General features: G+C 33.4%; 1 protein-coding gene across 1 annotated transcript in view; it reads left to right on the top strand.

The window, feature by feature from the left end:
- Positions 1-2,626: 2,626 nt before the first annotated feature.
- Positions 2,627-17,226, top strand: part of LOC111053765 (metabotropic glutamate receptor 1-like) — a 264,669-nt gene continuing 250,069 nt past the window's right edge. The window contains exon 1 of the mRNA XM_039431937.1: positions 2,627-2,962. The gene's annotated coding sequence lies outside the window, so the exon portion shown is untranslated. The remainder of the gene's footprint in view (positions 2,963-17,226) is intronic.

Below are 17,226 nucleotides of genomic sequence, written 5' to 3' on the forward strand. Positions count from 1 at the left end.
TGATAAGCTTTATCAACTGCCACAAATCTCATATCTGTAAAAATCTCAGGAGCACTGCACCATCTATGCAAAGTTTGGTTTTAGATTCCCAATTATCAGGCTTCAGATACAATCTAAACAAAAGAAAATCGAGTGGGAAAGATTGAGCATAAAAATCTCTACAATTAATGTTGAGTAACATTTTCACCTAAAATTGAAAATAAGCTCGAAATTCGAGAAAATAAGATTAGTCAATTGCAAACTGTTGGCAACTGTTGATTCTATTGAATCATTGACTATGAAGAGATAGCAGATCTCGTGTATATCTAGCGTTATTGTCCTGTCACCAGCTGGCTCAGATCTTAGAAAAGTAGACTTGAGATGCGCGGGAACACTAGCGTCAGTTGATAAATTTTCATAACGGCAAGGAAAGTTGTGTGAGTGCACCACACTAGATTTTTTTTATTTCCATTAAGATGTGTACAAAAGAACAAAAAACAATATTAAATAAAATAATATTGATTACACTGTATGAATAGTTAAGTGATACAAAAGTTTGTATATAGCTAATGTCGTGAAAAAAAAAACAAAAAATCACTTCTACACACACAAACATCTGAAAGGAAAAAATTAGGTACTCCCGAGGCAAATATAAATATATAATATTATATCATAAATAGGCTATATATAAAATATTCATCATAATATTTTTATTTGCGAGGGTAAAATCGATAAGAGCGAGAATTTTCAATGATTCATTCTCTTTTGTTCTTAGTGGCTTCTTTTCTCTGCATATCATTCAATTTTATTGGAAAGCGGATAACAGGATCATGCCCGAAACTGTTCCCCTCATGATAATAATACATAAAATATATTACAATACAGTTGTAAACTACATAGTCTATTCAATAATATTTATCTTGATCTAATCAGCATCATTGATGTTTCAGTAACGAGGCTTGTGAATTTTCAATGTTATTCCAGTACGATAAACAGTTTTAATGAATGATAGATGGTATCATAGTCTGTCAAATGCATCCAGTGGACAATAGTGCCCCAAAATACAATACTATGACGTCACTCGACACTATCTCCCTCTAGCGTCAGACTCACACTTCCTCTCTCTTATTCAAGTTAGACACTTGTCATCAACTGGAAGTAGATTAGAATCTATCACGTGCAATGGATAGAATGACTGTGACTGTGATTTGATTCAGAAAACTAATCAGGTATTTCCAAACAATCAATACTATTTCTAGGATATGACATTTACCTCAGTTTCTTTGACCTGTATGCTAAGCAGGATGTTCAAGGCACAAATTTGTAATCTAGTAACATATATAAAGGATGGATAGATATCCTATGTAGCTCACTTTTGAATTTGTTGAATAAATGATTATTCATAGATATCCTATGTGGTCCACTTTTGAATTTGTTGAATAAATGATTATTCATAGATATCCTATGTAGCCCACTTTTGAATTTGTTGAATAAATGATTATTCATAGATATCCTATGTAGATCACTTTTGAATTTGTTGAATAAATGAATATTCATAGATATCCTATGTAGCCCACTTTTGAATTTGTTGAATAAATGATTATTCATAGATATCCTATGTAGATCACTTTTGAATTTGTTGAATAAATGAATATTCATAGATATCCTATGTAGCCCACTTTTGAAATTGTTGAATAATGATTATTCATTGAATCAATAAGGGGATGAATCTGGGAAGCGTATAAAAAGATAACAAACACCCGTTGAAAAACTCTCTGATTGATATTTTGAAGCTCATGCTTAATTAGATATAGATATCACACTTTTTTGCTGGATGATACTTACATGAATATTAATAAACAGATAAATAAATAAAGACTGCCTTATATATATTTTTTTTTCATTTATTTATTTATTTATGTAAGTATCATCCAGCAAAAAAGTGTGATATCTATATCTAATTAAGCATGAGCTTCAGAATATCAATCAGAAAGTTTTTCAACGGGTGTTTGTTATCTTTTTATACGCTTCCCAGATTCATCCTCCTTATTGATTCAATGAATAAATCATTATTCAACAAATTCAAAAGTGGGCTACATAGGATATCTATCCATCCTTTATATATGTAACTAAATTACAAATTTGTATATATATAAATATATATACTCTTGCATGAGTCATGACAAAACAACTTTGAAAATCATCTAAAATGTATTTGCTCTGTAGGATTCGAACCCACCATTGTCACAGCCACATTCTGTCAAATTTCGATAGCGCCTAATCGTACTGATATCAAAACAATCACTGCTTTCTACATATCCCATTTCGATATCAGTCATCATTAGCCTAGTTCATCAATTCCATTTTCATATTTTTTATAGCTCTAATAGCTTTAAAAGAATATAAATGAATTTTCATAATACCGTAATTATTACAAATTATAATATTATAATCTAGAAGTTTCTGTACATAGTAATAATTCATAATAATATTCCCGGATGTTTAGCCTAGTTTGAATATTGATAACATTGACGACTGACTTTCAGCAAGGAAGAACCGCAAATAAGAGATAAAAAACAAGTTTTCAAGGATGAAATTCAAGTAAAACTCCGCAATCTCATTTGATATAATCTCATTCTCACAAATAAATAGTGATTCATCGAATTGTCGGCAAGTATTAGTGGTGTATAACAGTGACTTAGTTATATTTTGTTTCAATGGTGGATTTCTATAGGAGTAAGTCCGTAATCCTTGACTTATCGCTCTAGAAATTACTCCATAGCATAGAATCTCTAAAATTATTCAGTTTGGAAGTGTTTGATTGTAGAGTCATGTGCAATATTATTCAGTATTGGAGTGTTGAGTACCGTTTGAAGTATGACATTTCCAGTTACGGATTGAATTTCACCTGTTGAATAATTTCTCAAACAAAAAATATAAATCTGGTTACACAAAAATAATTGCGTCCACTACTTCTGTTAAAGTGAGTATTTTAATTTATTTTTGAGCTCTTGCTATTTCGACGACTTATTAGGAGTTTCTTCAATGAATTGTATGAGGAACAATGTCAATTTCTTGGTTTTTATTTGATTTTTGTGAAGTTCAATTTCCAACTATCGTTAGTTTTCTCCAATATCTTGAAGACTCAGTAAAGGATCCGTTTCAGGATGTTGCCAAGCATATACAATCTTTCCAATTCACAGGACAAACTTACAGAAACCATCGTTAAAGTATAATTTGAAACTTTTTTTCAAAATATCATAATAATTATCTTTCAATCTTTGTAAACCCTTTTCCTAAGTAAAACGCTGTCAATAGTGATAACAGTATAACAAATCGTAGTTATCTAGTTACGTTGTTCAGTCAGGAAGATAAATTGAGATGTGAGATTTGTCACGTACCGACTACAGTAATTCCATGATTCATCTTCGAGACTCTTGAGAGAAACTAAGTTCTCGATTGGAATCTGGAAGAATAATTCATTAGAAAGAGAATGAGTCGCGGAAGAATGATAACATGATAGAATGAATGAATAGAGATTGGAGTGGTAGGGAGATGAAGAGAAAGAAGATGATCGAAAAGAAGAAGAAGAAAAAGAACGAAGTGGGAGTTGAGAGAAAAAGATTAGATCAAATGAGGCAGGATATCTGAGAACTGAAACGACAGCTGAATAAATGAGATGGCAAAGTATTAAAATTGAAAAAAGGATGCGAAGTTTCAGCTTCATTCATCTATTCCATTGGATTTATTTCTTCTTTTCCCATTTTCTTGCTTCTTATCGCTTCACCATTATTTTATTGCTTCGTTTTATTCTTGAAATGAGAAGTTCAATTTAGAGGAGTCACTGTAGTAATGATAAGTGCAGAAATTCTATTTTGTCCTATGTCCGTGTTCTCATTCGGCAAGAGATTATGAAATTCAGGCGTCAAAAATGCATAGAATCTCTCATATTTTGTAAGATTTGGTCTTGATACCAATTACCAATTGTTATAGCAGTTTTAGTGTTGAGTGTGAAATTCTCAATACAGCAACAAGTGTCAACTTAACGGTATTCCACCTTTAGGACAGGGGTTAGAGATGATAATTCTCAATACATTCAAAACATAGTCTCAATGGAGCTGCAGAGTCAAAAATTGTTTTCCACATATTGTGTTCAAATAACGTTGTCAAATGATTTATTGTTGCTGTATTGAGAATTTCACACTCAACACTAAGGCTGCTATAACAATAAATTGATGGAGAGCATAAAATGGTGAAATAATACATCAAATTGAAGAGAATAGACTCCTCTATAACCCAACGTTCAGTACTTATTTTTTCGATGCAGTGTTGTGAGTAATAAGCCCTGAAAGTGCAAAAAGTTGGAAGAAAACTGTCTTTTCAAAGAATTCTCACTTTGACAAGTGAATACCTCGAAAACTGAAGGAGATATCACAAACTCTACTCATCAAAACTTGTAAGGAATTTATCTAGCATAAATTTTGTTCAGTTAGTCATGGCGCTGAAATGCACTGTTTCCAAGATACATGCGTGTAAGCCAGAAATGAAAAACGCAACTTTTAAACCACCCTCTCACTCAAGCACAAGGGGTGGGGTCGAGGACTTTTGATATTTCCACCTTCTAATTAGTCCAAACAAAGCCGCAAAGTCAAATATTGTCTTCCAATCGTTCCCTCCAAGTTTCCCTGTCAATTGATCTATTGTTGATTGTTGTTGAACTGAAGATTTCACACTCAACACTATAACGGCTGCAAAAACTTTAGGGAGATGCGTGAAATAATGAAATCATAAATGAAATTGAAGAGAATATGATGCTCTATGAGATCATGATTAGCACGGATTTTTTCAATGGATCATTGAAAATTTAAGGCCAAAAAGATAAAAATCGGAGCCGGAAAGGTTTTTCTTAAAAATGTGACACCTTCGAGAGCTCATACCTTGAAAACTAGAAGATACTGGATATGGAAGAATGTTACAAATCAAACTTGTAGGCTAATTTGTAAACTTTAATTTTGTATTTGAAAGAAAATTACCGAAAGACGCATGTTGTTCGAGGTACGTGCAAAAGACCAAAATAATTATGGTACTTTGAAACCTCCCCCACCCCCTTAGCATAGGGTGTAGGAGTGAGGACTTTTGATAATATGTCCACCCACTTACTATCATTCAAAGAGCTGCAGGGTCAGAAATTGTATTCCAAACTTCTCCTTCTTTACCATTTTTTGAGCATTCGTTGCCTGGACTGATATCAATCATCATAGCAATCTTCTGAATAGGTCAATAAAACTGAACAGAAACAGTTTCAAATAACTGAACATTCTGATAATAACAAGATATTTATTCAATCCCTTTGATCCTTCCATTCTTTCTCACGTTTTCTTTATTTACATCAAGATTTCCCTTCTTCCCATCCTTCCAGGCACACAATTGAAATTGACAACCCTACAGAAAGAATTGAGATCTCGAGATTATAGCTACTGCAGGCTCCATAGGCTATAGTAATAGTTTATAACAGGGTTACTATATAGTTATGATATATAACCTTTATAGAGGCAAGTGCTTAGAATCCAAACTCATTTTCACTATACTATATCAAGTATTCCACTATACTCCTCTAACTGCACTAATATTAGATATATTATAGCTACTGCCCAGAATTCTCTATTTACGTCTTCGTACTTATCGAAAATAATGCATCAGTGAAGCAATTTTTTTTATTAACGCAGTAAAAGATTTCCACTTGGCGCATACTAAATTCGCAATAAATTTAGAAGTAGTTCAGAATTTATTGCTCTAGAACCTAGTGAGTCGAGATGAACTGATATAAATTTTATGACCGTCTTGAAAACAGATGACCGGTGGTTAGCAGAGGTAGTGAGAATGAGATTCACTTGAATCTGTCAGCATTGGTTAAATGTGAACCATTGGTGATATCCATACGAAATACTGCCAGTAGTGAGATCTATTTTAAACTGTCAGTATCTCCTTACAAACAAAGTGAATGCTTTCCATTCTACCAATGCTGTCAGTTTATAGAGAATCACACCAAGGCGTCTTCCAACTTTCAGAAGGCTTTGAATGCATTCGAGAGGTGCATCTTAAAAATGCAGTTTAGATGAGAAGATGAGCATTGGAGATGCATTTTATTGATATGCTGCAATTGATTTTTCCAAGGGCAAGGAAATGATTACTGTGGGCTGATTATAACTATGGAAAGCTAATTATAGTTGAGTTCGTTTGTTATAACTGGTTATTGAATTGTAATCATAATTTAAATTTCCATTCATTCAATCATAAACTCAACAATGAATTGTTTTCATATTCTGTTCATACGAATGTCTTTGTTATTATCCACTGTTCATCATTGTCTGATATGAATTTCAAATTCATTTTGATAATGTACTAATTGTAGGCCTATAAATATTATACCATTCAAACGAATGGAATTTAAATATGGCGAAAATCAAAATGCGATTCAAGGATTCATTAAATCATCTTAATCTTGATTTGAAAGAACATTATCTATAATACAAAAATTATACCTGAGAAATGACATAGTTGAAGGGAGTTTTTCTGCACACTATGCTATAATCCATTGCTAATCAAGTTTCAATCATTCTATTGCACGAACAAACATCATACTAACTTGACGAAAAGCTTGATTTTTAAATTTATCATCTTTGTATATCTGATTTACTAAGCTGAGAAATTGATTCTATCCTAAGATAGACTGATTTGGCCACTTGAGTATAAAATGAGTGTATTCTTAAATCATCCTGTATTCCATTTGTAATTCATTTATAATGCATATTATCGTGAAATAAATATTCTACAGTTATAGAACATTTCCAAGCAAATTGAAAAAAAATCAACTAGGCATATTTTCATTCATTTCATTAGGGTTTTCTCCAGAGTTGATCTGAAACTTAAGATTACATTATTATCTGGAATGGACGTACCATTTGTATGAATCCTTATTATTAGCTTTATACATCATAATGACAAACCCAGTAGAATGGGCACCTCAACAATTCTAATTGCCTTCAAACCAATGCAAATCTTGTAGGACACAGTCATACTAATCAATGCATAAGGCTAATGCTACTTAGTGCAGGCTATGAATTTAGGCTTATTATCCTGGAAGCACTTGTCAGTTTCGGCTGGAGTGGTGTCATAAATTAGTTCTTGTCATTACAATTCTGATGGAATTTATGATGTTAGCGAAGTGCTTGGTCAACTCACCCTAACCCTAGTTTGCAATGCTTTGAATTGTAATTTCTGTGTATAAATAACAGTTATTGGACCTGTTACCTGGCAGTAACATGTCTAGGAACACTGATTACTTCCAGTTATTGTGTGTATTGGATTTGAACTACTTAATTCTTCAAAATGACGTTGCAGATTTTCTATGATCACAAGTATAATGGATTGAGGAATATATTAATCCTCGTTCATTGATCCTATAGCTGTTTTATTGTTCATAGCTGTAGCATAGCTTATTGATTCTCTGTAGCATTTTATTCATGTTGGAACTCATCTACGGTACATCATAGATTGATGTGTATATCATTTTAGTACAGAGTTTTTCACCATGATGGTCCTATTCTTTGATACACTGATCACATAGTATCAGTGTATTAAGGTGCGTAAAGATATACGCTCCGCGAACATGAGCAATTCACTTTTAGTCAGCTGACTATATTTGTATTTTTACATAAACGGTAAGATACAGATATAAAAAGCTTGGCATCAGCTGATTAAAAGTGAATTGATCATGTTCGCGGCGCGTATATCTGTACGCACTTTTAGTTACAAATAGTACCAGTTATTTGTAACATTTACTACAGCATGGTCCAGCGTTGAAAGCCATTAGCATATCCTTCCCTTATCTTGGGGACTGAAACACCCCAGCCACCAGTGACATCTAGTAGCCCTAATTTATTGTCCCTGTCGTCATATGTGTGCACTCATATCAAGGCACACACAATTAACTGTTGCTGTGTGAAGTCTCCTATCTGTGCTAATGCTGTTAATATTCGCAGCAACTGAGGTGCTTTAATGGAATGTGGTCAATGAAGGGGAGTCACGGACTACGTGACATGTATCCTCACACCTCATTTATTCATGACTATAGTGAGTTACACTTCAAACTGTCAGGATTGGTTGAATTGGGAGTATTGTTGCTATGTGGACGAGCGTAGCGAGCTCCTACCTTTGATTTAGAATTATAACATCTGATTATCACACATACTGTCTGTCCCTAATGCGCCGACAATGATTCCAGCTGTCTGTATTGAATTTTGATTTTAAATTATTGACTGCATTTTCATTCTGGAATGGAGTGAACTATGAAGCTATTTCGATTCACATATAAATATCGGGGCACCGAGCTTCGCTCGTTATTTATTTATTGATAAACAGAACACAATTCTGCAAAATAATTGGGGAAGGACAAACAGGCATAGCCAAAAACTGTTTCTCTCCCGAATTTTGATTCATACACTATAAATGGTCCTAAAAGTAGGTTGTTTCATACACTTGAATCCAGGTCCAATTTTCAGTAAAAATATTTGAAAACAGAAAAGTTCTAATTTAGATTGTTTACGATCCAAATTGAATAACAAAAAAACACTTACTAATCACTTGAAACTGTAAAATAATGATTAACTTTGAATATTATGATATACTCTAATTTAGAGTGATAAATCATGTGATGTCAACAAATCAGATTATTTTGATAAAATTTCTAGATAATATTTCTCGCGAGATACGGTAAGCTGATTGAATGATTACACAGCTGATCTCCCACACAGGCACAAGCATCTTCTGTTATATACACACGACGAAATTATCATCTGTTCTTCCAAGGATGAATTATCCTTCTAATGTCCTTCAGCTAGTTTTTCCAGAGATGAGACATAGTGTTTCAAATTTTCATATCATAAACATACTATGTTCCAAATTTCGTGAAAATCGTAAGAGCCGTTTTCGAGATTCGTTGAACATAAATAACCAGATATAGAAACATAAAAATAGCCAGATATAAAAATATTAAAATAACCAGATAAAGAAATATAAAAATATAAACAGGAATACAGAAATTGCTCGCTTATAATAGGATTCATTACAAGTTGCAGATTTAATAAGGAGAAGTTGCAGTTTTATAAGTAGAATAGAATTGTCCATGAGCGAGTTCTTCAGCCCATAGTGCTCACTAGTTTATCATTACAAATCACAAATCGACTGTGAGCTGGAGCACAATGACTCAATCCTGCATGCGATTAATTGATCAGGCGAAGTGAGATCTATATAGCCAGTTACACACACATCGATTTCTGGACGGACGTACGATGTTTTTATAAATTCTTTCAGAATAAACACATGATGTCAAACATATTATGTTTGTCAAGTTCCGTTCAATCAATTTGAATTCATAAGGATGACAAAAAATCATACGTCCAAAAATCGATGTGTGTGTATCTGGCAATTCAAGTCAAGTGGGTCAACCTATCTAGTCTGTTTGGCCGAGACAAGTCATGCCCAGAGAGGGCGGAGCATTCAAACTACTTACAGTTATGAGAAACATATCAAAAGTTCATGAGAAACAATTCATGTGATATGATGAGAATAGATTGATAATTAATGAGTAATAAATCGATAGGGATAATATAGCCAATTAGTATAGAAAATAATTACCTGATCCAGCTAAGATCTCAGAGTAGCTCTAGTTCCAAATAATATCAAAATCAAAGTTAGGTTTTGTAGAAGAATTATGACAAGTACGTATTTCATTTGAAATAGAGTTGAGAATGAGAAATACAGAATTGTAATTATTACTTTCTCATTAAAGTATGCGTAACTACTTATGCAATGGATTATATCTTGCCAACTTGGGAAAAACATAGAATTTGCTTATGAAAAGAAGTGAATTTTCATTTCAATGAGGATGACCAGAATCGCCGGGCTTGCCACATTTGCATTTAGACTCGTTCTTTCTAATTTGAATATTTTTGCGAATAAAATTCATTACCTCACACGAAGAGAGATCAAGGGATGACAATCGCGTATTCCGGTAGTTTATTATGGAGATATCATGAGTACCAGCTCAACTTGAAACAAAACTCAACTTCACACATGTTTTTTACTTGCCTTAGGTAAGGAAATTATTGCTTTCCGAAAGAAATTAAGGTACCCAAATTTCCAAATTTCTATACGTTTCAAGTTCCCTGAGTCCAAAAAACATTAAAAACGGCTTCAACGATTTTGATCAAATTTATACCTAATATAGTCATTGATAAGCTCTATCAACTGCCACCAGTCCCATATCTGTAAAAAATCCAGGAGCTTGGCCCCGTCCATGCAAAGTTCGATTTTAGATTCCCAATTATCAGGATTCAGATACAATTTAAACAAAAAATTTCAAGTCGAAAGATTGAACAAGAAAATCTCTACAATTAATGTTGAGTAACATTTTCACCTAAAATTGAAAATAAGCTCGGAATTCGAGAAAATGTGATTATACAATTGCAAACGGTTGATTCCATTGAATCATTCACTATGAAGAGATAGCAGACCTCGTGTGTCTCCAGCGTTATTGTCCTGTCATCAGCTGGTTCAGATCTTGGAATAGACTTGAGGTGCGCGTGAACACTAGCGTCAGGTGATCAATTTTCATAACGGCAAGGAAAGTTGTGTGAGTGCGTCACACCAGATTTTTAAGCTATCAAAAGAAAAAATTATTAAAACCTTTTTACTTTGAGAAGAAATGTGTACTATAATAATGATTTGTATTCATCATAAAAATATAATGATTGTATTATTATTGTTATTCACGACGATTAGTATCGTTGCCAGTATAATATGCTCTTGAATATTTTACTTTCGAGTCTATTGTTTCTAATCGGGTATGAATTGATGTGCTAATACGTTTGATACCTATTATATACTCGTATATTCATTTCATAATTTATTATACTAGCGCAGGTGAATAGAATGTATTTTCTATTCTCAATCATCGATTTAGCCTGTTATCAGATCATTCATAGTTATTTCTTCCTATTTTGGAGAAAAAAATTAACTCATTCTAAATCTTTACTCAATCAAATAATCCCATTTCAAGCTCTTACAAAGTCGCAGTTGTCCGAGTGTAATCAATGGAACAATCAATATAAATCCACTCGTAGATAACATTATAAGGATCATGTTAATTTATTACAATTAATTGAACTAAAGTGACTGATTTCAGTTCATAATACAGCGGGAATAGATTAATATGATAATATACTGATGGAAGCTGCTCAGTACTAATGAAAAGCCACTGATAGTAATAACTATATCCTCCGCAAATACATAATTCTAACAATCCAATAATATTAATGCCTACTTAGCAGATATATTATTCGATGTCTTTACAACTACTGATTCATGGATAGTAGTTAATAAATCATCGATTTATCTATCAACTGGAATGGAATAGCACTGGAAATAATTACTCCACACTGGGGGCTAATGAACAACACTGCTATTTTCTAGATTTGAGGTTAACTGCTTCTCTCAGAGGATTTCCAGATTTGTGGATAACAGTCACCCCCTCCTCACAGGGGAGTGAGGCTAGTTGGATTGATTGTGAGTTTTATTATCAAGTGAAGTGCAATCGGTGCAACCCTCAGAGACACACTATTCACGCGAATCTCGCTCTTACGAACTGCTCTTACCAACTGAATTACGGACGAAAATCCCCTGCTCACATCGGAAGCGAGCCAACAATACTGGTGCAACTCTGCTTAGGCTACTGACAGCATTGGTTGAAAGGGAAGCATTGATAATACATATGAGAAACGCTGTTAATTTGAAGTGAGTCTCACTGTAGTGATAAAAGGTTTATAGGAAATGGAGCGAAGCTAATATATTCACTGATTAGCCGGCCTTGTGTGGGTGAGAAAGAATTTCCTAATTAACTCCGACAAATTTGTTTGTGAGTAATATTTTCATCTCGTGCCAAAATTATGAACGGATGGATGGGATCATCTGAATATTTTTGAGCTCAACTGAATTTTGTGATAAGCTTTACATTTGTGATAATCATTGCAGGCTAGCATCAGTGTCAAAAAATGCTTGAAAATTGACAGGAGACATTCAATTTATATGAAAATAGACTACCTACAAGGGAATTTATTGCATACATTTGTGGATTTATTCATGCAATTATACAGTTTCTATTGAGTAATGAATCAATTCAAATTGAATTGTCAAGGGTTTGTCTAGAATCGTCCATCGGTTATTAACTTCATCTGGACGTGGATATATTTATGGTAGTTCTATGAGAATCGATTGAGAACACTCTAAATATCAGAGTTATCCATTGTCCACAGTTTCAATTGGCTCAGTATAACTTTAACCTCGAAACATTTCCTAGGTATCCACAACTTTTCCAATCCCACTCAAATTCATCACTCGACCAATAGTCAATTATAATGTTCGTCATGATCCATGTCCAAGATGATGAATTCAATACATTGAATGAAGAGAGACGTTTCCAATAAATAAATATTTTAATCTGTTCTGGGCTTCATTCATGATTTGGTCTCATACCGTTATCCAACCACTGCTTCGAGCTAGCACCATATAAGTGCATACATTAAAGATTGAATAGTTAGTTATTTGTTATGCAGTGATCTTAATGAATTAATAATAACATGTCGATACGAACTGAAGGTTTCGTACAACATTGATTGAGTTCTTTTTGATAAACTACTACCAGGAATTTATCAACGATTGATCAATTATGAATGAAGAGTTGATTTAGGAATGTGTGGGGCTGCTACAATATTGGGAGAATGAATAATTGACTATCATCCTCATAACATATTAGTGTTATGAATGGACCGCGGTCTTTGATATAGTCAGTATTATACAACTGCATTCTCCGTTTTGAAGAGGATTCCATTATTGATATCGTACATTATGTCATTTGGTAACAAAAATGATTAGTTGGTTTAACTAGAATCTGCAATCTAGAGCGATTTATGAAGCTGCGTACAGACTTGAGCGCCACGAGCACGTGCATTTCACTTTCACCAGCTGATTAATATATCTCCTGTATGTGTACAGGAGCAGTACGATACATGTATAATGAATATATAATAAGTATTGTAATGGCGTATCCATGGCCATCCCATTTCCTTAATCTTTTATTTATTTTATACATTTTGTTCATGCTCGTATGATATAACAAATATTTTTGTATTTTCTAAAACGCTTTTTCTTTTACATTGACATGCCATGCTTGATTACTAACCCTCTGATCATAGTTTAAGCGAATGCTATTTAAACGCAACTAAATTTTCCACAAGGTGTCTGGCTAATTCTCAAATTATATGGCTCGACCGATTATTTAGGTCGCCGACTAGTAAGTACCAAAGAACCTAACCTCAATTATTATATATTTTACATTATTAAATAAACAGCAATAATACTTTCATTTTCATTTGGCTGTTCAAAACCATAGCCTGGTTCCATCAAAACCATTATCTGGTGATAACGATGAAGCTGCTTGCTCGAGACTCATCAATTTCCTATTCCTATTATTATTTTGAGGAATATCCAAATTTATATTCTTACAGTATATAGTCAGCTGTTGAATGCACATGATCTTAGCGCTCAAGTTTGTACTCATATATACCTCACTACTCATTCCTCAGAAGAGAAAACCTGGAAGAAGATATTGCAAGGAATGCATCAAGATTCGATTCTAATGTGAACAAAACGAACGTCAGTTGATCAGGAGTCAATCTGTGGATCATACAACGTCCACCAATCAGAACGTAAATGTCTACGCCCACGAAGCACTATTGTAGCTGATACCATTCAAATCGATGGGATGTTATTCTAAAAGTCAATTAGTTTAGGTATGGGAAGAATACATATATGAAATCCTTTTATTATTTTATTATTCCAAAGTGCAAAACAACATCGATCCCCTTGTTCAATATATTATTTTGTCTATTGATGGAAGAACATGGAGTCAATATTCTGTAAAAAATTATATGATAATATCATTATAAATTTGGTTCAATTAACAAATTTATAATTAATAATTAATATTCAAACATGAGATCTCAGGGATTTGTATGAATTCGAATCGTGCGTGGAAGTAAGCTTCCTACATATATTAAATAAATTTATAAATGTTCTTATGGACTATGTGATATTATTCAACACGTGGTGACTTTTTATTTTAATTCAAATTAATTGGAATAGCGCTTTTTTATTAATTACCCCACTGAACGTAGAAGAAACGAGCTCGTTTGAAATATCACTCACTGAATTGAAGTTCTAGATGTCTCGTGGATTGAATTAATTATTTCCAATAATTAATTAGGTAGGCTCCTTTTCGTCACTGCTGGGCTAACGCGTGATCCAGATTTTTATAAGTTTCTTTCGAATTAAAGCTATTTTTATGGGAATCTTTACAAATTACGAACTCTTTGACAGCACTGAGTTCACAGATAATTGACATTAATACAAATACTTTTGGCTTAATAGTTTTAAAATTTTTTAAAAAGGAAGAAGAAAGAACCCTAAACTCCATGTGCATCCTCTCAGGTCGGGATCTTAAGCCAGAAGAAGGAGGTTTTTAGAAAAATTTGTCTCTTCCACGAATAATTCTGTAAGCTACTCTCTGATTGGCCTTCAATTTGATAGACTCAATACAATTGGTTGCCTTGGGAATCAGGGCTTCCTCGGCTTTATAATAGAAAAAAAATTAAATAAAAAAGAATTTTTATACAAATGTATGGAGTGTTTATCTTAAATTGATTTCATGAATAAATCCTAACATGCGATGTTAATACATTCAGTCTTTATATGAGTTTTGTATACTCTTGATTTATCATGCTTTCTTAGATTATAATAAATATTTATACAAAAATAATGGGTGTTCGTATTTCTACACATCGACTTCCTATAGTATACATATATCCTTTATGAGTAAATTTTATATAATTCAACCTGTCATATGGGTTGATCGAATAATCAGCTGGTTCGCTCGGTATTGATTCCAATAATTATCGATTTATCCAAGATCGACTAATTCTTTTCAAAATGTAAACAAATAACTCTAACCTCAATGTTCATGCATTTTATTTTTTATAATCCGCCAATAATAAGTAAGCCGCTTTATAATTTTTTGATCTTACCAATGGGTTCTCATAATTATTAAATCACAATTATACATGTTTTCTTATCATTGTTGATAATGCTATTATTCCTAATCGCTAATAATACTTGATTTGAGTTGATTTATCCTTTGACTAGGTCTAACCTTCTTTCCAATTTTATAGTTCTATTATATTTCATTGGGTTCATTTTAAAATATTTGGTGGTATTAATTTACCACGTGACACAATACGCCCCTCTGATTTCTGATTTAAAACGACAATTCGAGAATATAATATAATTCTATGATCCAGTTGGTTTTGGATCAGAAATCATACATGTTACAAAGTCTGTTAATAAATCTACTGAGAATTCTACCTCCTAACAATTCAACAACATCTTCTTCTTCTTCTTCTTGCCTTCATGGATTAGGCTTTTGCCTGTTCCGACTCACAACAGCATTCTACAAAAAAACTAAATGTTTTTGAGGAATATATTATATCTAAAATTTATAGCTTATACAAGTATAAAATGTTATTAATTTTGAATTTCTTTATCAGCTTTTCCTATATTCTTATTTGATTTCCTCTATTGCCATCTTTTCCGAGGTCTACCAATGTCTCTTTTTCCTATCGGATGGTAATTTAAAATTTTTAAAGGAATTCTTTCCGTTGGCATTCTTATAATATGTTCCCTCCACTCGTTTCGATGACATACAACTTTTTCATTCATGTTGAAGGCACCCAATTCTCTTCTTATTTCTTCATTTCTTATGTGGTCTCGTCTGTCACAGCCCTTCGTTCTGCGTAGGAATCTCATTTCTGCTGCCTGCAGCCTGCTCTCCTGTGATTTCGTGGTGATCCATGATTCACTTCCATACAGGAGAACAGGGGCAGCCATCACTCTGTAGAACTTCATTATAGTTTCTTTCCTCGCTTTCTTCCCTAAAGTTCTGCTGATGTTACCACATATCGATTGGAATTTTCCGATTTTCCTTTCAACATCTAAATCATCTTTGAAACTGATATCACAACCAAGATAGCAGTATTGTGACACTTGCTCTAATACTTTGTTATCAATAACTATCTTTGATCGTGTGGGATACTTGCCAGTGAATGCCATAATTTTTGTCTTACTTTGAGAAATCCTGAAATTATAACCCTTGCTTATTTCATTTAGTACATGGACTGACTTTTGGAGGCTATCTTCATTTTCTTGTATTATCCAAAGGTCATCCGCGAACAATAGTGCGTTCAGGTAAACGTCTTCACTTAATTTAATACCTAAATCTACTCTGTATTTCCATTCTCTGAAAATGTCGTCAATGTAAATGTTGAATAAAGTGGGCGATAAACTACACCCTTGTCTAACTCCTTGATTAACATTAATTTCTCTTAGTCTATTCTTACCTGTATTTATAATTATCTTTGTATCGCGGTATAAGGTTTTGACAATATTAACCAGGTGCCTTGGATATCCTCTCTTCCACAGAATCTCCCAAAGCCGAATCCGATCAACTCTATCGAACGCTTTCTCAAAGTCGATAAAAGCCATATGCGTTTCCAAATATATTCACGCCTTTTCTCAATGATTCTCTTCACTGCAAAAACATTGTCTGAGCAAGATCTTCCTTTCCTGAATCCATTTTGCTCCTCATTCAGAATTGCTTCAGCTATTGTTTTTACACGGCAGTTGATTATTTTGGAATAAATTTTATATCCCACATTCAGAAGGCTAATTCCTCTATAGTTTTTACAGTCATTCCGACTTCCTTTTTTGAAAAGAGAAATAACCTCTGCTTTCCTCCACTCTTCTGGGATACAATACTTCCTCCAGCATTCATTCAACAGGTGTAGAAATCGTAATTCAAAGAACAAGCCTCCATATTTAAAGAGCTCTCCGTTTAATCCATCTAATCCAGCAGCCTTCCTGTTTTTTATGCTTCTTAAGGCATACTGCAATTCCTCAGTTGTAATTGGGTCCACTGACTTATTGATGACTGGGTCGGCCTCGGCATCATAATTTGTTTGACTATTTTCATCGTACCATAGCGCCTTGTAGTGATGTAGCCATTCCTCATCCGATATAATG

The sequence above is a fragment of the Nilaparvata lugens genome, chromosome 7 (assembly GCF_014356525.2).
Source record: "Nilaparvata lugens isolate BPH chromosome 7, ASM1435652v1, whole genome shotgun sequence".
NCBI classification, from domain to species: Eukaryota; Metazoa; Arthropoda; class Insecta; order Hemiptera; family Delphacidae; genus Nilaparvata; species Nilaparvata lugens.